Source organism: Jaculus jaculus, chromosome 16, assembly GCF_020740685.1.
Source record: "Jaculus jaculus isolate mJacJac1 chromosome 16, mJacJac1.mat.Y.cur, whole genome shotgun sequence".
NCBI classification, from domain to species: Eukaryota; Metazoa; Chordata; class Mammalia; order Rodentia; family Dipodidae; genus Jaculus; species Jaculus jaculus.
In genome coordinates this window covers 71,096,289-71,118,732 of record NC_059117.1, presented here as the reverse complement: position 1 = coordinate 71,118,732, position 22,444 = coordinate 71,096,289, and the positions used below count along the sequence as shown (strand labels likewise).

The 22,444-nt window shown below is 40.8% G+C and overlaps 1 pseudogene; it reads left to right on the top strand.

Annotated features, from left to right (window-relative positions):
• Positions 1-1,386: 1,386 nt before the first annotated feature.
• Positions 1,387-1,767, top strand: LOC101613488 (annotated as a pseudogene).
• Positions 1,768-22,444: the final 20,677 nt, after the last annotated feature.

Sequence of the window (22,444 nt, the reverse complement as noted above, 5' to 3'; positions counted from 1 at the left end):
AAGCTACAGTTCATCCTCATGGCTCCACTGGGTTTCCATGCAGGCATCCAGCAAACCTACTACATGCTGTCTGTGGCCATTTCCAAAACACAAGACCATGTTGCAAATTCAATGACCCTCTCTTTCCTGCATTTCTTTCTTTCTTTTTTTACTTTTTATTGTTTGGTTTTTCAAGGTAGGGTCTCACTCTAGCCCAGGCTGACCTGGAATTCACTATGTAGTGTCAGGGTGGCCTTGAACTCACGGTGATGCTCCTCCTACCTCTGCCTCCTGAGTGCTGGGATTAAAGGTGTGCACCACCACACCTGGCTCTTTCCTGCATTTCTTATACTTCATAATACCAGGTAGAGTGCCAATTTGTTAATCCGGAGAGGAATAAAGCAGACTTTGAAGAAAAGGACACTCCTTGAGCACTCAGGCCCCTTCAAAAGAGTCTACATTCTTCCTGTTGCCCCAGTGCAAGTCAGCTGGTCAATCTCAAAAGTTATAATCTCCTCTGTAATTGCAGCTGTATGGGCAGAGGCTTCAGCCCAAAGATTTCATTCTGTGTCATAGCCCTCTGCTCACACCAGTACAATGCAACCCTGTACAACTTATCAGGACGTGGGCATAACATCAAGCCTCTCACAGAAACTGCTTGTAGCCCAGTCTGGGTAAAGCTCTTTCTAACCCTCATATGCCAAACCTTATAGTTCATAATTCTTAAAGCTACACAGTCAGGTGTGTAGCATCAACCCCACTCCTGATACAACTATACTGTTGCAGTTAAGTTTGCATTGCTGGTAGAAATCATTCAACTAAGAGCACCTTGTGGGAAAAAGAGGTTTATTTTGCTTACAGGATCGAGGGGGAAGCTCCATGATGGCAGGGGAAAATGATGGCATGAGCAGAGAGTGGACATCACCCTCTCACCAACATCAGGTGGACAAAAAAGATAGGAAAGTGTGCCAAACACTGGCATGGGGAAGCTGGCTATAACACCCATCAGCCTGGCCCCAGCAATACACTGCCTCCAGGAGGTGCTACTTCCCAAATCTCCATCAGCTGGAAACCTAACATTCAGAACACCTAAGTTTATGGAAGACACCTGAATCAACCCACGACAACCCTACTTCTTAAAAAGAAAAATAAGCCAGGAGTTGTGGCACATGCCTTTAATCCCAGCACTCTGGAGGCAGAGGTAGGAAGATTGCCATGAGTTCAAGGCCACCCTGTGACTACGTAGTGAATTCCAGGTCAGCCTGGGCTAGAGCGAGACCCTACCTCCAAAAACCAAAAGAATAAAAATAGGGTGCTCATCTATTTCTGCTCCCTTTTATATGTGTGGTGGTTAGGCTTCTGGCTGTAGTCTGCACTGGTGGTGTGGCAAGGCCAGTGACTGCTGCCATGACAGAAAGTGATGTTAATCCAAAGGCCTATCCTCTCAGAGGTGTCCACCTCATCAAGAAACTAATGGCCCTCATTTAGCAATCATGTAACTACAAACAGCTTTGGAAAGGAGCCAGTGAAACTTGGGAAAACATTGAGCAGGGACATCTCTGAATTAATTGTGATGGCAGCAGATGCTGAACCCTTGGATATCATCCTGCACCTCCCACTGCTGTGAAGAATGTCTCCTATGTATTTATGTATTTTAAGCAGGTCCTGGGCCAGACCTGTGGGTTCTCCAGGCCTGTCATTGCCTGTTCTGTCACTATCAAAGAAAGGTCTCAGCTCAAGCAGCAGATCCAGTCCATTCAGCAATCTACTGGATGGCTCTTGGTCTAAGACTGTGGCTGTGGCTCTGTTTCCCTGCGGAGCCCTCTCCCTTGTGTACCATATTGCTTGTGTTAGCATGTAGTATTTCAGCAGCTTTCTATTATAAAATATTATACTACAGAATAAAATAAAGTAGGGCTGGAGAGATGGCTTAGCAGTTAAGGTACTTGCCTGCAAAGCCAAAGGACCTTGGTTCAGTTCTCCAGGACCCATGTAAGCCAGATGCACAAGGTGATGCAAGCATCTGAAATTTGTTTGCAGTGGTTGGAGGCCCTAGCCCATTCTCTGTCTCTGTCTCTCTCTCTCTTTCACTGCCTCTCAAATAAACAAATAAGAATAAAATATTTTTTAAAATAAAATAAAATAAAGGTACTTACTTGATTGTAAAGCCTGTTGGCCTGGGTTTGATTCCCCAGTAGCCATGTGAAGCCAGACACAAAAAGTGACTTATGTGTCTGAAGTTCATTTGCAGGGGCAAGAGACTCTGGTGTGCCCACTCACATACACACACAAACACAAATAAATAATTAAGTTGATAGTAGTAAGTCCCCTTAAAGAATTGTGGGTTGGAGAGGTGGCTCAGCAGGTAAAGGCATTTGCTTGCAAAGTAAAAGCCTAAAGATCCAGGTTCAACTCCCTATCACCTATGTAAAGCCAAATGCACAAAGTGGTGCATGCACTTGGAAATTGTTTGCAGTGGCAAGAGACCATGGTATGCCCAGTTCCACACTCTCTCTCTCTTTTATTTTCTCCCCCCATGTCTTGCAGATTACATATATATATATATATATATATATATATATATATATATATATATATATATATATATATATAAATATAATTTATGTATTTGCAAACAGATATATATTAAATAATTGTTACTGATGGAGGGTGGGGATTGACTGGGAAGTTGGTATCAGGAGCATTCTGGGTTGGTGGCCTTATCTTGACTGGGTATTAGTTGCCAATTAGTGGCCAAGACTAATCCATAGACACTTAAGACATGAACATGTCACTCGATGCAAATTTTACTTCAATATGTCAAAAAAATGTTGAACAAAATATGAATGATTTTATTTTGTTTTGTTTTTCGAAGTAGGGTCTCACTGTAGCCCAGGCTGACCTGGAATTCACTATGTAGTCTCAAGGTGGTGAATTCATGGTGATCCTCCTAACTCTGCCTCCTGTGTACTGGGATTAAAGGTGCATGCCACCACACCCAGCAAAATATGAATGATTTTTAAAGTAGCTATTGACAAGTTGAGAAAAGAATCCCAACATTGTTGGTGCCAAACACCTGAAAATACAAGACCAAGGGCACTTAAGTTGGTTGAAATGTAAGGAGAAATTTAGATGCACAATTCTGTTATTCAAGAAGTACTCAGGACATTGGAGAAAAGGCCAGCCCTCCTAGAAACCTTAGAAGAGTAACAAGATAATGTCTTGAGAGCTTTATCAAATCCTACAAAGGTACAAACAGGCCTTCTCTTTGGTCCTGAAAAATTATGGCCACTAGAAACAAGTTTATTTGCTCTTTGTTTTTAAAATAACTTTATTTTAAGCTTAAGTCTTACATGTTGAATTTTTTTTGTTTTATTTTGTTTTTTCATGTTGATTATTTTTGAAAGACAGAAAATGCAATGTGTAGAAAGGAAGAAACTAAAGTCACAAGTTAGCATATAATCATGTTCAGTATGTTATGGGTATTCCTCTATTTTCTATTTTTAAAGATTAATTATTTTAAAGATATTTTATTTATTTGCAGAGAAAGAGGGGGAGAGAGAGAGAATGGGCACCCCAGGGCCTCTAGCCACTGCAAACAAACTCCAGACACATGTGCCACTTGTGCATCTGGCTAACATGGGTCCTGGGGAATCTAACCTGGGTCCTTTGGCTTTGCAGGAAAATGCCTTAACCGCTGAGCCATCCCTCCAGCCCTAAAAATTAATTATTTGAGAGAGTGAGTAAGGGTGCACCAGGGCCTCTTGCCTTGTACCATATTTTGCATCTGACTTTATGTGGAAGCTGAGGAATTGAACCTGGTCTAGAAGGCTTTGTAAGCAACGGGATCTCCCTAGCCCCTTTGTACTCTATTTTTAAAATTTATTTATGAGATAGAGAGGGGGTGGGGGAGAGAATGGGTGCACCACGGCATCCAGCCACTGCAAATAAACTTCAGATGCATGAGCCACCTTTTGCATCTGGCTTACATGGGTCCTGGGGAATTGTACCTGGGTCCTTTGGCTTTGCTGGCAAGCACACTAACAACTAAGCAATCTCTCCAGACTTTTTTAAACATTTTAAATTTATTTTTATTTATGGGAGAAAGAGTTGATGTACCACGGCCTCTAGCTGCTACAGAAGAACTCCAGATGGCTACATCACCTTGTGCATCTGGTTTATGTGTGTCCTGGGGAATTGAACCTTGTTACTTTGACTTTGCAGGCAAGTTCCTTAACCACTAAGCAATCTCTCTAGCCCTGTATTTTTTTTTTTTTTTTTTTCTGATGTAGGGTCTTGCTCTAGCCCAGGCTGACCTGGACTTAGTCTCAGATTGGCCTCTAACTCACAGTAATCCTCCTACCTCAGCCTCCCAAGTTCTGGGATTAAAGATGTGTGCCAACACACCTAGCTTCATGCTCTGTTTTTAATGTTGTACTTTTTAAGATTGTTTCTAATATTTTCTATCATATGGTCCATCCTCATTTTAACAAACTGTAACTGTCTTTGTTAGGCATGATCCATAATTTTTATCATGTTTTTAAGTATATTTGCCCCTAGACCTGTGGTATCATTTTACAATGCTTCACTCAGTTTATTATCTCTTGCCCCTCCTTTCCTCTCTTCTCTTCTCCCTTCCCTTTCCTTCCCTTCCTTTCTCTCCTCTCCTCCTCTTCTCTCTTTCTCTCTCCTCTTTTCTTCCTTCCATCCCTTCTTTCCTTTTACTTTTTTTGAGACAGTTTCTCACTATTTAGCCCTGAGTGGCCTGAAATACATATTCTCCTGCCACTGCATCCTAAGGACTTGTATTACAGGTGTGTGCCACCAAGTCTGGGACTTCCTTCCTCCCTTCCTTTCATTCATTCTTCTTTCTTTCTTTTAGATGGCTCAGTTGTTATCATAGAGAAATTTGCCTTTTATAATTTACCATTTACAACTTGGCATGTGTTGTATGATTCTGAGACAGAGTACTTCTCCAGGAACGAGTTCTTCTTGAAAGAAATGCACTGCTCCCTAGACTTCTGTATGAAGTATGATAGCAGGACATGGTGTGTGTGTGTGTGTGTGTGTGTGTGTGTGTGTGTGTGTTTTTGAGGTAGGGTCTCATTCTAGCCTAGGCTGACCTGGAGTTCACTATGTAGTTTCAAGCTGGCCTTGAACTCGCATCGATCCTCCTACTTCTGCCTCCTGAGTGCTGGGATTAAAGGCATGTACCACCATGCTCTGCTGAACATGACTTTTTAAATGCATATATACATGGGTGTATGAATTCAGATGAGCCTGTTCCTTTCTGTTCTCTGAAGATATTTATTCAAACAGTGCTTCCCATTATCAAAGCATTTTAGCAATGATCCTTTGAGACCTGCCTCTAGCCTCAGGTAGATTCTGTCAAATTCTCTCAATTAAACCACAGGATACATGAGACCAGAGATGGTAGCAGCCTCACTTTGCTATCCCAGCACCTAGGACAGGGAAAGAGAGGCTTAAAATAGATGTGTCAAATGAATGAATGAATGGGTTTCACTTATGGAAGGTCAATTGATTGCTGAAATAACTTCTAGTTTCCCAGGAAAATAATAATAATAATAATAATTTTATTATTTTTCTGCTTTTCAAGGTAGGGTCTCACTCTGGTCCAGGCTGACCTGGAATTAACTATGTAGTCTCAGGGTGGTCCTGAACTCATGGTGATCCTCCTACCTCTGCCTCCAAGTGCTGGGATTAAAGGAGTGAACCATCACGCCTGAAACCCAGTATAATTATTGCTCTCCTTCCTTCCCATATTGCCTCTCTTCCCAGTGTTTAGGTGTGTGGGGATGGAGGTCATAGTGATGGTGATATGAGACAGGTGGGGAGGTAGAAAGGGACCTTGCATGACACAGTAAGGGATCAACATTTTATTCTAAATGTAACTAGAAGCCATTAATTAGGGATTCTAAGAAAATAAAACAATTTATGCTTTTAAAGGATCCCCCTAACTGCAAGAAGGCCATGGATTTTATGGTGACAATGTGGAAATGGAGAGACATTTGGAAAATTGCAGACCAAATGATGCTGTGGGTGGAGAGGTTATAAAGGGCAGAGGTTTTTAGCTGCATATTGGTGGTAGAGCAGACAGGATCCATGTCTGAATATATAGATTAGCAAGATCTAATGGGGGTGATTTACACATGCCTCATAGAGACAAGTTTCAACCCTTTTAGTTTTCAAATTGCACAATTTAAAATTCAATTCTAGGGCTGGGAAATTTCTCAGTGGGTGAAGTGCTTGCTATACAAGCAGGAGGACCTGAGTTTGGATACCCAGAACCCATGTAAATGCTGGGCATGGTGGCACTTGCCTGTAATCCCAGTGCTGGGAAGGCAGAGACGGGGAATCTCTGGGGTTCATTAGCTAGCTGAAGTCTAGCTAAACAGGCAAACTCCAGGTTCAGCAAGAAATTTTGTCTGAAAGAATAAAGGTAGAGGGCAATGGAGTAAGATATTTGATTTCAAACTCTGACTTCCACATGCATGTGCGAACACATGTACATTTATTCACACATATGTGTACCCACACACATGAACACACATATATGCAGGCACCCATACCACACATACATACACATGCAAAAAAGTCAAATTTCCAATAATGTAATGGACACCTGACTGGCTACTTTGCAAATACTCTTATCCAACCAGGAAAAGGATGGTGCCTTGAGAATGATTAGGTGTTATTAGGACAGTGAATGGTTGCTGATTGCAAAAAATAATAATCTGGGCACACTCAGATATAATCTCTTAAATAACAGACAGCTTGGGTTGTCTTTTGGGAAATGCCTGCAAAATGCCCCTGGGTAGGGTTTGGAACTGGCTTTTGAAGAATAGACATGCCCAGCAGATGCAGCTCAGCAAATCCTGTTGATAACCTTTGATGTCATATCTCAAAATCCTCCACATAGAACATAGAAACCCAGAGTCATGTGATCCATGAGGCACAATGACCATCTCTACATGTGCAAAAGAATCCAAAACATTCTCCTTCTACTATTCAGTCCACATAAGCAGCCTCTTTCCTCTTCCCTCCATTAATCCCCTGCTGCTGATTGAGTAACACACGTAAGCTTATAGAACCTTGCCTCCTTGTCATTGACCACATAATAAAGCCTTTTTGTTAGCACAATCTGGGAGCCATCAGCAATCCTTGTTTGATGTCAAAAGTGTGAACGTGGGCTGGAGAGATGGCTTAGTGGTTACTTCACAGTTGCCTGTGAAGCCTAAGAACCCTGGTTCAAGGCTCGATTCCCCAGGACCCACGTTAGCCAGATGCACAAGGGGTGCATGCATCTGAAGTTTGTTTGCAGTGGCTGGAAGCCCTAGCATGTCCATTCTGACTCTCTATCTGCTTCTGTCTCTCTCTGTTGCTCTCAAATAAATAAATAAAAATAAACAAAAAAATTTTTAAAAGTATGAATGTCTTCTGGATGTGTGCTAAGCTTAGAATCACATTACTGACTTTGTAGAAAATATCTCACCTGCTTGGGCCCTATTTTCTTTCATGACCCCAATATAAAACTTAAAACAGGGCTGGAGAGATGGCTTAGCAGTTAAGCTGCTTGTCTGCAAAGCCAAAGGACCTTGGTACTATTCCCCAGGACCCATATAAGCCAGTTGCACAAGGTGGCACATGCAGCTGGAGTTTGTTTGCAGTAGCTGGAGGCCCTGGCACGCCCATTATCTCTCTCTCCCAGACTCTTTCCCTCTCTCAAATAAATAAATAAAAATAAAATATTAAAAAACCCTTAAAACAGTTTAAATATCAACCCATCTAAGAAGTCTCACCTGTTCTTCCCCCGTGGGTTAGGTGTTCTCTTTGGCCCCTCAACAGCCTGTTCCATCTCTAAGAGAAGGCAACAGCTCATGGGTGCAAGGAATTCTCTTATTAACTCTATTTCATTTTGTGTTAATTCTGGTTCATGTTATTGTTATCTCTTCTCATACTGCTACTTTGGTCAGTCATTGGTGCAAGTTAATTATTACATTACATTACATGTGTGATAAACTGCATGCTTCCTTTCCTGAAGTCTAACTATTGTGTTTATTGGTAAGAACTGAGAATGCTGCTGGCCGAAAGTGATTACTTTTTGAATGGTAATGTAAAAGGGAGAAAAGGTGGCACTATCATAGATAAAAGATAAATTAGTAAAAAGATCTAAAATATACTTGATTGTTCCTTGCATTGTTTATAGCAAAAGATCTGCCAATATCACAAGACTCAGAAAGCTTTGTAAAGACAAGGACCAGATTTGTTTGTTATACATGCAAAACATAATCAGATATTTTGTCTGAATGGATAAGTCACTTAAATAGCTGGTGAGAAACGCAAGATACATATGGTAAAAATAGTTTGATAAATTTGCAAGTTCAGTAGAAACACTGAGCAGGACACAACTCATGTATCTGGTTTTGGCCTGAAATTTGGAACCAACCCTTTTCATCAGTCTCTACAATGCAACAGAGAATACACAGAGGGACCTCAGCTCCCTCTCCATCAGGACAGATATTATCACCTTGCAATTGTATGCAGCTTGGAGAGAAACCAAGGTGTCAGCTTACACAACAAGCTGGGCCCTTGGAGGTTGTGGGCTGCTTCTGGACAACCTGAACCAAAAATAACAAATCAATGTACAAAATAGTAGACCATACTCTAGCAGGCCTTCAAGTTGAAAAAAAATCACCATCAATTCACTTTGTGTAATCTCATTAGTGTAGATAACATTGTGGGGTTGGGTTGCTAATCAGAAGTGAATCTGATTTGTTTCCCCTGGTTTAGAGGGCAGAGACAATATGCAGGGTCTGTCAGAGGTTGTCCATTTTCATTGTTTCTTCCTTACATTGTAAACCATTTCTGTGGGCCATGAGCACTTTTTAGCAATAATGTCTACTGCCTTTAGAACTTTATATTTGAAAACATTTAAGCCATTTGGAAAAAAGAAATAACCACATAATTATTTGTGGTCATAGCACCAGCACTGTTTTTTATTTTAAATTATTATTGTCTTCTTAAGCCTGTGCCCAGTGTCATTCCTTAAGTACTTCACAGATTTCCTGGGTTCAAGTTTTTTCAGACAGAGTGTCATGTCAAGGTTGGCCTTGAGCTCATGTTTAGCCATGGAAGACCTTACACTTCTGATCTTCCCTCTACCTTCCATGTATTGATATTACAGGCAACGCACCACCACATCTGGGTTATGCAGTATTGGGGAATCAAACACAAGGCTTTGTGCATGCTAAGCAAGCATTCTACCAACTGAGTTATAACTCTAGCCCCTAGATTCTATTTTTAAATGAGTGGAAGTATCATATACTAAATGCTTCCAAGTAAATTTCACCCCATCAGCATCAGTTTATTTACCTGAAAAACATCACTAAATGATTGACTTCGCCAGTAGCCTTGGGTTGCCAGACATTCCTCAGCTTTGCTCAGCATGTGTTTCCATGTAACACAAACAAGCATCACTTAAAAAATACTTGTAGGTATGATGGAGGTTTCTAAAATTGAAAAAAAATATATTTATCTCTGTCCAGCTGTAATCCGCTGAAATGTAATCTGAGGATTACAGAGCCTTAGATAGTACCTTTATAATGACAAACACCCAGCAACCACAGAAATACATGTGAGAGGCTCTGGGTAAGAGGTGAGCCTGTGAGGACAGAGCTTGTCAATGCTGGCATAGGGAATCATTTAAGAGCAAATTATTCTGTTGCTGTTTTTACTAAAATAATTTTTGAGGCTTTTATACATGTTCTTGGTATGCATCATTTCAATGATCATAATCTTCCTATTTTTCCAAAGTATATGTTTCTATTACAAAGGGAAATGGTATCTCAAAGTCTCACAGAACAATAGAGATAAGATAACCACTAGCATATCTTGATTAAATGTAAATCTATCCCTTGAATTTATCCTAAAAGACTTCTCTTTCTTGGTATTAAAATGTATGTTAAGCCTTAAACTTCTTCTGAAAGCTCAGATAAGGCATATAATCTTTTCATTAATCAGTTATTTAAATATAATTTTTTATCAGTGCAAAATTAATTCTTGCATATTAGGCCAGATAAATAGCAAGCAGCCTGTCAAGGCCTTGTCAGGGCATGACCCAGCAGAAAATTACAACTACTAGTAGCTGTAGGCTTGTATTACAGATCAGAGATGACAAATATGTCACACTTACATCACCACTCTCCTATGCCATGTCCGTGGCAGACATTTCTAATCAATCTTGATGCCATAAGCCAAAAAAACCCTTCAGAATCCTTTTCTGAGCCCTATGCCAGCCAATCATTATCAGTTAAGCTAGTGTCTGAGGCAAAATATATTTATTCATAATTAAAATCATTGATAAAGAAATAAGGGCTCGAGAGATAGCTCAGTGATGAAGTATCTGACTTGCAAGCATGAAGACCTGAGTTTGGCCCACAAAACCCGTAAAAATACAGGATCAAAAGCAAAAAGAGTCAAAGCAAAGTGCAAACTTTATTACTAAGCATGGTGGTTTGAATGTAATATGCTCCCCCATAGCTTCATATATTTGAATATTTATTCCCCAAATGGTATTGTTTGTTAAGGTTGTGGAACCTTTTCCGGCTCGAGCCTTGCTTGAAAAGTGTGTTACTAGGGGTGGGCCTTGGGGTGCTAGAGCCCGGCCCAGTTTGTCTGCACTCAGCTTATTTTGCCTGTTTCCTGCTTGCTGATGTGACAACACAGTTGTCTGCTCTTGCCGTACTTTTCCCATTATGATGAAACTTCTTGAAAATGTAAGCCAGAAATAAACCCTTTCCTTCCATAAACTGCTTCTGGTCAGGCATTTCATTTCAGCAATGAGAAAAGTAATTTTTACGCTAGGTAAGAGAAGCACACCCCACGGCAAAGCCTCACTCCTGGTTTAGACTGAAGACAAAACCAGAAGTCCTCTTTTTTTTTTTAACCCCTTCCTGAAGAATCTATAACTTGAGATTTTTTTTTTAATTTTTATTTATTTATTTGAGAGCGATAGACACAGAGAGAAAGACAGATAGAGGGAGAGAGAGAGAATGGGCGCGCCAGGGCTTCCAGCCTCTGCAAACGAACTCCAGACGCGTGCGCCCCCTTGTGCATCTGGCTAACGTGGGACCTGGGAGCCGAGCCTCGAACCGGGGTCCTTAGGCTTCACAGGCAAGCGCTTAACCGCTACGCCATCTCTCCAGCCCCTAACTTGGGATTTATCTGAAGGGTAGATAGGGAAAAATAAGAGACAGGGAGGTAAGGGAAGGAGAAGAGGACAGGAATGGATGAGAAGATAGGGAATGTTCTAAGAGAACCAGAAATTCGCTCATTGATTTTTACATCTCCTTACAAACAAAATACATGTCCGGGATGCTTACTGTGTAGCAGGTTCCACTCATCATCTTCCTTGTCATCCTCGCAGAATGTCTCTGAAGAAGTGTGTCTGTTAGAAACTGTGTGGGAGGGCTGGAGAGACGGCTTAGCTTCTAAGGCCCTTGCCTGCAAAGCGTCCTCTGGGGACGGGAGACACAGACTTCACACTGAGGTTCAAGATGGAGTTAAAGCTGGTGGGGTTAGCACTGAGCACCAGCGGTGGCAAAAATCCAAACAAGCCTGGAGAGCTGGCTCCGCAGTTAAGGCGCATGCCTGCAAAGCCTAAGGACCCAAGTTTGATTCTCCAGATCCCACGTGAGCCAGATGCACATGGTGGCACATGCATCTGGAGTTCATTTGCAGTGGCTAGAGGCTCTGGTGTGCCCATTCTCAGTCTCTCTCTCTCAAATAAATAAATAAAATCAGAAAAATAAATGAATAGATAAATAAAAGTACTAGAAAATAAACTTCAAAAACAGACTAGCAAACAATAATGACTTAACCATTTACGTTTCTACTGAAGAGACAAGTTAGAACTGCTCAACAGGGAAGTTAACGGCAACTAGGCTCCTACGCAGTCTTCCCTTAGGCTGGAAAAAATGTTCCTCCATGTCAGGATACCAGCCTTACACACCAGGTGGGAAGAAGGAAGGTCAGAGATCATCTTGAAGGTCAGAGATCATCTTGCTCCACTTGAGTCTGTCCCTTCTTCGTTTTTTTTCCTCAGGCTGATCTGAAATTCACTATGTAGTCTCAGGGTGTCCTCGAACTCAGGTGATCCTCCTGCCTCTGCCTCCTGAGTGCTGGGATTAAAGGCGTGCACTGCCACGCCCAGCTAAAGGTTTACTTATTTATTAATTAATATTTTTGATTCTGTCCCTTCTTTTTTTCTACAAAACCATCCATTTTATTCCAGAATACATCATCTTAATGAGAATAAAAAGCTTTTGTAAGCACATACTGCCAATACATTTTAAAAGGCCCAAATTTTAACAAGTAGAGTAGACAAGTTCATCAGACATGAGATCATAAATTACTTTGGTCAATAAAGATTTTTTTTAATCTGTCTCAACATTCTGCTTACACGTTTCTACATACACTGTGTATATGGTGAGTGTCTCTGTGTGTATATAGAGAGCTTTGTTTAAAGGGAATGGAGTATGATCTAGCCCACTTTCCCACAGTTATGTAGGAACTACAATGTTCTTTGTTAGCAAAACAAGAAGTGTGAGGTCTGCATTTCCACCAACATGATGCACAGCCCCAGCAGTCTCCTATAAAGTAAAGCCAGCACAGAGGATCTGTCAAGATCCGTGGCAGAACAGAGGAACTTGGTGATGGCTGGCTGGCAGGTGGTTCTAATTCAAGAAATGGCCTTGCAGCTTCTGGACAGGCATTTTCTCTGGTTTCAGGATTATCTGTGACTGGATTCTGAAGGCCCTCACCCAAGTCTTTAGCCAGTATGGAAGAGTTTGACTTCACTTGCTCAGAAGTGAGTCTGTCCCTTCTTAATCAGGAAAACATCCGTGTTTCAAGGATACTTTGTTTTCATTGTCTAGATCTGAGTCATGGGCCCTGCTTTAGATCCAGCAGGAGCCCAGGGAGGGAAAGATTATTAATTGAACTGGGATCCCAAGAATCTGATAAGCTTGACTTTTAAATAAATAACTGATGTGTAGAGAATAGGACATAGTTTATTTAAAAATATTTACAACCTGGGCTGGAGAGGTGGCTTAGTGGTTAAGCACTTGCCTGTGAAGCCTAAGGAACCCTGTTCTAGGCTCAATTCCCCAGGGCCCACATTAGCCAGATGCACAAGGGGGGCGCATGTGTCTGGAGTTCGTTTGCAGTGGCTGGAGGCCCTGGCACGCCCATTCTTTCTCTTTCTCTCACTCTCAAATAAATAAATAAATAAATAAATAAATAAATAAATAAATAAAATATTTTAAAAATATTTACAACCTGCTGGGTGTGGTGGTGCATGCCTTTAATCCCAGCACTTGGCAGGCAAAGGTAGGAGGATTGGGGAGATCAAGGCCACCCTGAGACTACATAGTAAATTCCAGGTCAGCCTGGCAATAAACAAACCAAAAAGAAAAAAAAAAAAAAGCCAGGTGTGGTGGCTCACACCTTTAATCCCAGCACTCACAGACAGAGGTAGGAGGATCACTGTGAGTTCGAGGCCACCCTGAGAATACAGAGTGAATTTTAGGTCAGCCTGGGCTAGAGTGAGACCTTACCTCGAAAAACCAAAATAAATAAATAAATAAATTACAACTTACTTAAAATAAAGTTTAGCCAGGTAGCACACACCTTTAATCCTAGCACTTGGGAGGCAGAGGTAGAAGAATCACTGTGAATTTGAGGCCAGCCTGAGATTACCTAGTGAATTCCACGTCAGCTGGGGCTAGAGTGAAACCCTACCTTGAAAAACCAATAAAATAAAATAATAAAATAAATTTAACTAGGCACCCTGTATTTTTATTTGCTAAATATGATCATTCCCACCCAAACAAAATTGAGTTTTTTTTAGTACAATAAGGGAGACACAAATACTGTGTACAGAACAAGCTACAGCCAAACAGTCCAGTGCTACACTTATTCCCAACATTCAGAAGCTGGGGTCTAGAAGAAGAGAGAGGTTTTAAAACTTTATCTAGCTCGCAAGTGCAAATACCGGTGTTAGATTCCATTGAAGCTAAACTCTACATGTTCTAGCCAGTACATTATTGACTTCTGTGACTAAAGAGACTTCAGAGGCAAGGTCAGATAAGGTGTTCTTAAACAAAGTGTTGGACTGGGGCAATGGCTCAGCAGCTAAAAGCACTTGCTAACAAAGCTTGCTGGTCTGAGTTCAGTTCCCTAGTGTCCATATAAAGCCAGATGCACAAAGTAGTGCATGTGTCTGGAGTGGTTTTTTTTTTGTTTTGTTTTGTTTTTTTGTTTTTCGAGGTAGGGTCTTGCTCTAGTCCAGCCATCCCTCCAGCCCATGTCTGGAGTTTTTTAGCGGCAAGAGCACCCATTCTCTCTCTATTTCTCATAAATAAATAAATAAAATATTTCAATAAAAAAACAGTGTCTACCCATGAAGGTCAGATTGCCACCAATCTGATTCGCAATGCTTCTTCTAAGGAAGTAGTTCTCTTTTGAAGGAAGGTGGGGGACATTGTGCCCCTTCATGGGTCATTTGGCAATGACTAGAGACATCCCCAGTTACCACAAGTGCGGAAGGGGCGCTGCCGTCATCCAGAGCTCGAGGCCTGAGACAGAGTTAAATACTCTACGATGCAGGAGATACTCTCTCCACAACACAAAAGCATCTGATTCAAAATAGCAACAATGCTGAGTTTTTAGGGGAAATGATGAGAAGTAGGGGAAAGTTTTCCCAGTGCATATCCCAAATACAAAGATAGACGTTGTTTTGTTCTTTTTTTTTTTTTTTTGAGGTAAGGTCTAGTCCAGTCTGACCTGGAATTCACTATGTGGTCTCAGGGTGGACTTGAACTCACAGCAATCCTTCTACCTCAGCCTCCCGAGTGCCAGAATTAAAGGTGTGACCACCACACCACCCCCCGCCCTTGTTTGTTTTTTTTCAAGAAATTTTAGATTTATAATTATGAACAGAGTTATTTGAGCTATCATGAAACTATTGGTTGAAAGTGAATAGCAGTATGTACCCATGAAGTTTAACATTATTTTTACTTCTTTGTTGAAGTTAAGCATAAGTAGTAATAAGAAGTAGATAGGCTACTTAAAGTCATATGTGTAAAACCAACTAGAAATTCTGTGTTTTTTCAGATGAACCTCCTTATTCCTGCGTTATTATATTGGATATTAGTTTAGAAGATCAGGATCACATAAGTTTGACTTTGTTTTTGATTCAAGAACATCTTATGTCAGAAAATGATTATTGATCAATATTCAAAGACGGGTGTATTTAAATTTCATAGATGTTCTTAAAAGAAATGATCACAGTTGCTTTACTAATGAATAAATTACTAATTAATAACAAAAGGCAGGGAGCTATATTGGAGCCATGGCACTAATTGTTAAAATACATTGTTGATCAGAATCTTTGGCCTTCATGTTTGGACCTCTTTTCTTTCTCCTCCAGAGTCTGATTACCTTATTAGTCTCTTCCAGGGTAACATGTGATACTGTCCCAACAGACACTGAGCTACAGTTTTCCATATCTCCTGAGATTCTTGGCAGATGTACAACCCAAACCTTATTCCTTTTTATTATTGTGCCAGGCCTATAATAAATGTCATACCAGTAGCTTCTGAAAAATACAATGGACTTTCACTGTTACTCTTGCATTCTTTATGCATTTAACATATATCTATAAATTATCATTTGGTTATCAAAGTGTATGTATTAATTGGAACCAGAATTTTATTAAAGATATAAATTCCATGGAGCTTTACCAAATGGGGCTTTAGTCAAAAGATTTTGGTTACTTAAATACCAAAGAGGATCATTAATGACTGAATTCATTTCTAAAGTGGTCTAGTGGCATTAATCCCAAAGAGAGGAACAAACAAGCCTAAATCTATTAAGTTCTATCTATATCTATCAATATCTCTAATCTAATTTTCTAGTATCATCTAGTCTACTTTTCACAACACAACAAATCTGATTCATTTATTTTTTATTTATTTGAGAGCAACAGACAGACAGAGAGAGAAATGGGCATATAGATAGAGAGAGAATGGGAGCACCAGGGCCTCCAGCCACTGCAAACAAACTCCAGATGTATGTGCCACCTTGTGCATCTGGCCTACATGGATCCTGGGGAATCAAGCCTTGAACTGGGGTGCTTAGGCTTCACAGGCAAACTCTTAACCATTAAGCCATCTCCCCAGCCCCTGCTTCTTCATTACTAGTGAGAAGATGAAGAAAATTACCTCTGGCATGAAACCTAATAAAGCATTTGTTTATCTATCTATGAAATGATAGTTCAGATAATGCCTACTCCAAAGTATGAAGATGAAATGGAATAATGCATGTGGAACCTAACTGTATAACTAGGGCTTAACTACTGTTATATTTCATTATCATTATTTTTACTAATGAAATGACTTTCCACTCTAGCATGTGATCTGCAAGTCACAGGACCCATAATTTTTTCAGTTATTTGCATACCATTTTGGGGATAGCTCACCTGGATTCTTGCAGTATATATGATCTTTTTCTATTTCCCAGATTGAACCTATTATTTACTTTCTAGAAACCTCCTGCCTCCAAATAAGAAAAATAAATGAGTGATTTGTACATGTTGCTCCCTAGTCTTAAGGTTTCCTTTTTTTAGGGCTATCAGAAAACCATGATTATTTAATGTGTTATGCTTGATAAAGGAAGATGAGAATTCATCAGAGGAAGGACAGTCCTGTAGTTACTGGGTTGTGAAGGAGCCTTTCTAATTGGATGGTGGCCCACAATATTAATAGCACAAACTGTTCCCTGCTGACTCTGCTCTAAGACAGCTACCATCAATAGTACCTGATACTTGGTGAGAATGAAGATAACAAAAATAATAAAAGCAATACATCTTGGAAAATATTTTGGTGGTGTTAAGAGATTGAGCATTTGGCCTTGAACATGAGACAAGTGGTCCACAACTGAACTATATCCCCATCCTTGTGTTTTCTTTTCTATTTTGAGATAGAATTTTATTTTTTAAATAAATTTTATTTATTTTACTGTTTATTTTAAAGAGTGAGAGAGGGAAAGAGGCAGACAGAGAAAGCGGGGTGGGGGTAGAGATTCATGTTACTGGGACAAACATCCAACCAGACACAGCTTATTTTTTCATTTCAGGAGTTTATTTCAGGTTTATAAAATCCAGGGGTAACTCCTTCAATGGTATAAGAAGCTACCTTCTGTAGATCCAGGCAGAGAGAAAATCACAGCAAGCAAACACCAACACCAGGAAGCACAAGCAGCCAGAGCTCAAATTACTCTCCACACTTAGAAGGGTTGGACCCAGATCCACCCCAAACACACATTTGAGTTAGACTCCAAGATCCACCCTCCAGTGACATGCCCCCTAAGGCAGGGGTATACCTGCCAGGGGCTGAAGTTGCAAGCTTCATTTTAATAAAACACCCGTGTCTATGATGCTAAACTATTATCAAACTATCACATTTTGCCCCTGGTCCCTGTAGACTATGACTATCTCACAATGCAAACTGCATTCAGTCCAACTTCAAAGGTCCTCATAAGGTTTACCAACTTTAAGACTATTCCAAGGCCCCAAGTATTATCTGAGATTTAAGAATGTCTCTTTAATTGTGAGTCCTGTAAAAAAAAAAAAAAACACCCAAAAAACAAAAAAGAAACAAGTTAGAGTTGGAGAGATGGCTTAGCAGTTAAGGAACTTGCCTATGATGCCTAAGAACCCAGGTTTGATTCCCCAGGACCCATGTAATCCAGATGCACAAGGTGGTGCATGTGTCTGGAGTTTGTTTGCAGTAGCTAGAGGCCCTTGCATGCCCATTCTCTCTCTATCTCTTTTATAAATAAATAAATAAAATATTTTAACAGAATGAAATAAAAAAAACAAGTTATATACTTCTAACACATAATGTCACAGAGCATACATTTTTTACTGCAATAGGCATAACAAGGAGAAACTGGACCAATGTAAAATCAACAACTATCAGGTAAACATCAAACATCTGCAGTTCAAGTTTGATATCCATAACCAGGGATGGCAGTTTCTGGATTTTATAATTTCACCCCTCTAGGTGGGCTGAGTATCCCAGGGAAAAATTTCATCCCAAGTCAACAGTGCTCCATATTGCTGTTACACAATCCTGCTACATCCAAAACATCTTCAAGTCTCTACAGAAAACCATGGTCCATCTTCACAGCTTCATACAATGACCTTATTTGACCTCCAAACATGGATGTATCCCTGTTTCCAATGCCACATCTCAGCAGTGAGCTGATGGTTACGAAGACCCATGTTGTCCCCAAAACAATGCAGACCATTGCCAAAGCACTTGGTTACCCACCAGAGATAAAAGGTATGAGACTATTGCTGCAGACACCATAGGCTGCTGCCACAGGACGTTGAGAGATTATGCTGGAACTGAGAGGAAAGTCAGTTCTTTCCTGGCAAATCCTCATGATGCTGGAAAGTGTTGTGGGACAATGACTGAGTGCTGCTCTCCCAACTCATGACCCACAACTCCGTGGTGAGTAACAGCCATCCCATTAAGGAAGGCCTTCAGTGGAGTGGGGGCCAGGCGGAGGTAAATAATGGTACTAACACATGATGTACCCATAAAAGTCTCAACTTAATTATATATATGAAGAAAGTGCTATGGGAGCTGCCGGGGGATAACGGTCACCAGCAGCATGAATAAGAGGGGACCCTTCAAGCTGTGCATCAACCAGCAAGAAGTACACACCTGTGCAATAGTGGTACACAGCCTTTGTGGATAACCAACTGCTTTCCTATTCGATATGAGACTGGCTCAGTGGAGAGAGCCCATACCTGGTGCAGGGAACCAAGTCAGAATCCCATGGCCAGGAAATTTATAGACCTCAGAGAGAAGCCCCCATTGTTCTCTGGATAAGTATAGTGAACATACACATCAAAAAGGCTTGGGCTGGGGGCTGGAGAGATTGCTTAGTGGTTAAGGTGTTGGCCTGCAAAGCCAAAGGATCCTGGTTCAATTCTCCAGGACCCAAGTAAGCCAGATACACAAGGGGGCACATGCATCTGGAGTTCATTTGCAGTGGCTGGAGGCCCTGATGTGCCCATTCTCTCTCTTTCTGCCTCTTTCTCTCTATCAAATAAATAAAAAATAAAATACTTTTTTAAAAGTCTTGGGCTGAAGAGATGGTTTAATGGTTAAGGTGTTTGCCTGTGAAGCTTAAGGATCCATGTTTGACTCTCCAGATCCCATGTAAGCCAGACGCACAAGGTGAGGCAAGCAAAAGGTTGCACATGAACAAAAGGTGGCACACATGTCTGGAGTTCAATTGCAGGGGTTGAGGCCCTGGCCTACCAATTCTCGATCTCTCACACAGAAAAAAAAGAAAAGAAAAGCAAAAAGCAAAAAGCCAGGCATGGTGGTGCATGCCTTTAATGCTAGCACTTGGGAAATAGAGGTAGGAGAATTGCTCTGAGTTTTACGCCACCCTGAGAGTACATAGTGAATAATTCCTGGTCAGCCTGGGTTAAGAGAGACCTTACCTGAGAAAACTAAAAAAAAAAATTAAAAAAAAAAATAAATAAAATCTTTCAAATTACTATGCATATCCCCTTTAGTCAAAGCTGCTCTCACTCTTGATGGAAGAATCTGTTTTATTTTATGGATAGCAGACAATACTGGGGAAATCCAAGATCCATCAATATAACAAGAAGATAGCCAACTGCCTACCACAAGATGTGCCACTTCTATCACATCTAGGAAAAGTTGAAGAGGAAGCAGTGACACAAATATTACTCCCACTGCTAGTCTGACAACCAGCTCTAGGGTAACAGTGACAGACTTTGTGGTCAAACACATTAAAGCAGAAATAAAGAGGTTACAGAGAACTTGACACTAAACCTCACCGTTCACAGACCCACCAAGGCTTAGGGACCTTTGCAGAAGAGGGTTCAGGAAGATTATAAAAGCCACAGGGTAGCTAGAAATATCCTGAGGCATAGCCCCTCCCCCAGAGGCTGACTGATGCCTTAATTACCCCACAGAGAACACCAATGACCTCACTGAGGAGGGTCTTCAGGGACTATAACCTTTGTAAAAAAAAATTAAAGTTAAAAAAACAAATTTAAGCTGGGCGTGGTGGTGCATGCCTTTAATCCCAGCATTTAGGAGGCAGAGGTAGGAGGATTGCTGTGAGTCTGAGTCAGCCTGGGCTATAGTGAGACCCTACCTCGAAAAACCAAAATAAATAAATAAATTTAAGAAAAGAGATAGAAGGCTGGGAGATGGCTCAGTGTTAAAGGCTTGCTTGCAAAATCTGCTGTCTCAGGTTTTATTCCTTAGTACCCATGTAAAAGCCAGATGCACAAAGTGGGACATGTGTATGGAGTTTATTTGCAATGGTAATAGACCCTGGCATGTCCATGTTCTCTCCTTCTTTCTGTCTCTCTTTCTCAAATCAATTAACCAATAATAAAAAAATTGTAACATAGCATAACATTAAAAACAATATAGAGAACAGAACTATCAGAAGATGCAGTGAGTTTTCACAGCTAGAGATTCTTGTGGAGCACCTACTGTATAAGCTGGAGCTTGTTTAAAATGTACTGTCATGAGCTGGGCATGGTGGCACAGGCCTTTAATCCCAGCACTTGGGAGGCAGAGGTGGGAGGATTGCTGTGAGTTCAAGGCCACCCTGAGACTACATAGTAAACTCCAGGTCAGCCTGAGCTAGAATGAAACTCTACCTTGAAAAACAATAAATAAATAAATAGGACTGTCAGTGTTGAGGTTTCTGAGACAACTGAAAATATATTTGCTATAGGACCCAGCTAAGCCATACCTGGGCATATATCCCAAAGACTGTGTACTTTACTACCAAGATACATGGTCATCAATGTTTATTGCTGCTCTGTACTCACAATAGTTAGGAAATGGAGTCAGCCTAGATGACCATCAACTGAGGAATGAATGATGGAGATGTGATGCACATACACAATGAGGTTCTATTTAGCTGTAAAGGAAAATTGAAAATGTGAAATTTGCAGGAAAGTGGATAGATCTGGAAAAGGTTATACTAAGTGAGGTGAAGTATTCTCAGAAAGTCAAATTGCAGTATTTTCTCTCCCATTTGTGGATTCTAGCTTCAAATTTTTAGATTTGTGTGTGAGTTGGAGTAAGAGTTCTCACCCGAGGCCAGGAAGCCAGAAAGGCTCCATGAAAGAAGTAGAAGATGAGAGGCCTACGAGAAGAAGAAGCAGGTAGAGTGGATGAATCCTAGAGTAGAACAATCTACGCAGAGTCAGGGGAAGTGGGTGGAGAAGAGGAGGGGATGGAAGGAGGGTCATCAAAAGTGAAGAGGTTATGAGTTGGGCGTGGTGGCGCATGCCTTTAATCCCAGCACTCAGGAGGCAGAGGTAGGAGGATCACCATGAGCTCTAGGCCACCCGAGAATACAGAGTGAATTCCAGGTCAGCCTGTGCTAGAGTGAGACCCTACCTCGAAAAACAAACACAAACAAGCAAACAAAAGTGAAGAGGTTATGAATAAGCCATATGGAAATCTATTTCTTTGTTATCTAATGAAAAAAAAAGGTAAGTTTAAAAAAAAGAGAGACAGTTTGGACAGAAGTTCCCTGCAGAGGTAAAAATGCTATGCCCAGAAGCCATAGGTTGTCACAGAAAAAATTCAGTGCTAGAGTCGGAATACTTCCTAGTAAGGTGTTCTTAGAAAACCCCTGAGGTTCCCAAAACAACACAAGCAATTGCTCAGGTTCTTGGTTGCTCACTAGAACTAAATGGTAAGACCCTCTTGCTGAAGACACTACACACTTCGGTTGCAGGATACTGAGAACTCAAGCTAGAACTGAGCTGGAAGCCTCCTCCCTGCTGACAAGCAGTCATGGTCCAGGAAAGTGCTTTGCAGCCGGGGGAGAAAAGTCATCAGCAATCTTAACTGGTAGTGAACCCTTCAACCTACACAACTGACTAGCTTGGCAAGATATGTCCACTAGTGCCATAATGGTATGTTTGTCATGGGGTGACCTAATGCTCTCTAATTTGATTTGAGACCAGCTTCATAGGAAGTAACTAATGTCTGATACTGAAAATCAAAATCCTATGGTTTGGAGAGTCACAAACCCTAGCAGTGAAGTTATTACTGTTACTTGGCTACATGGATAAATTATAAATGGAATGGCGTTGGATCACAGAATATAATGAAGTATGTTTAGTTAAAAAAAAATAAAGACATAAAATAATGGCTGGAGTGAAGGCTTTGTGGTTAAGGTGGTCATCTGCAAAGTCTAAGGACCCAGGGTTTTTTTGCAGTGGCTAGAGACCCTGGCACACCCATTCTCTCTTCTCTCTCTATAATAGTAAATAAATAAATAATTAAATCCTTAA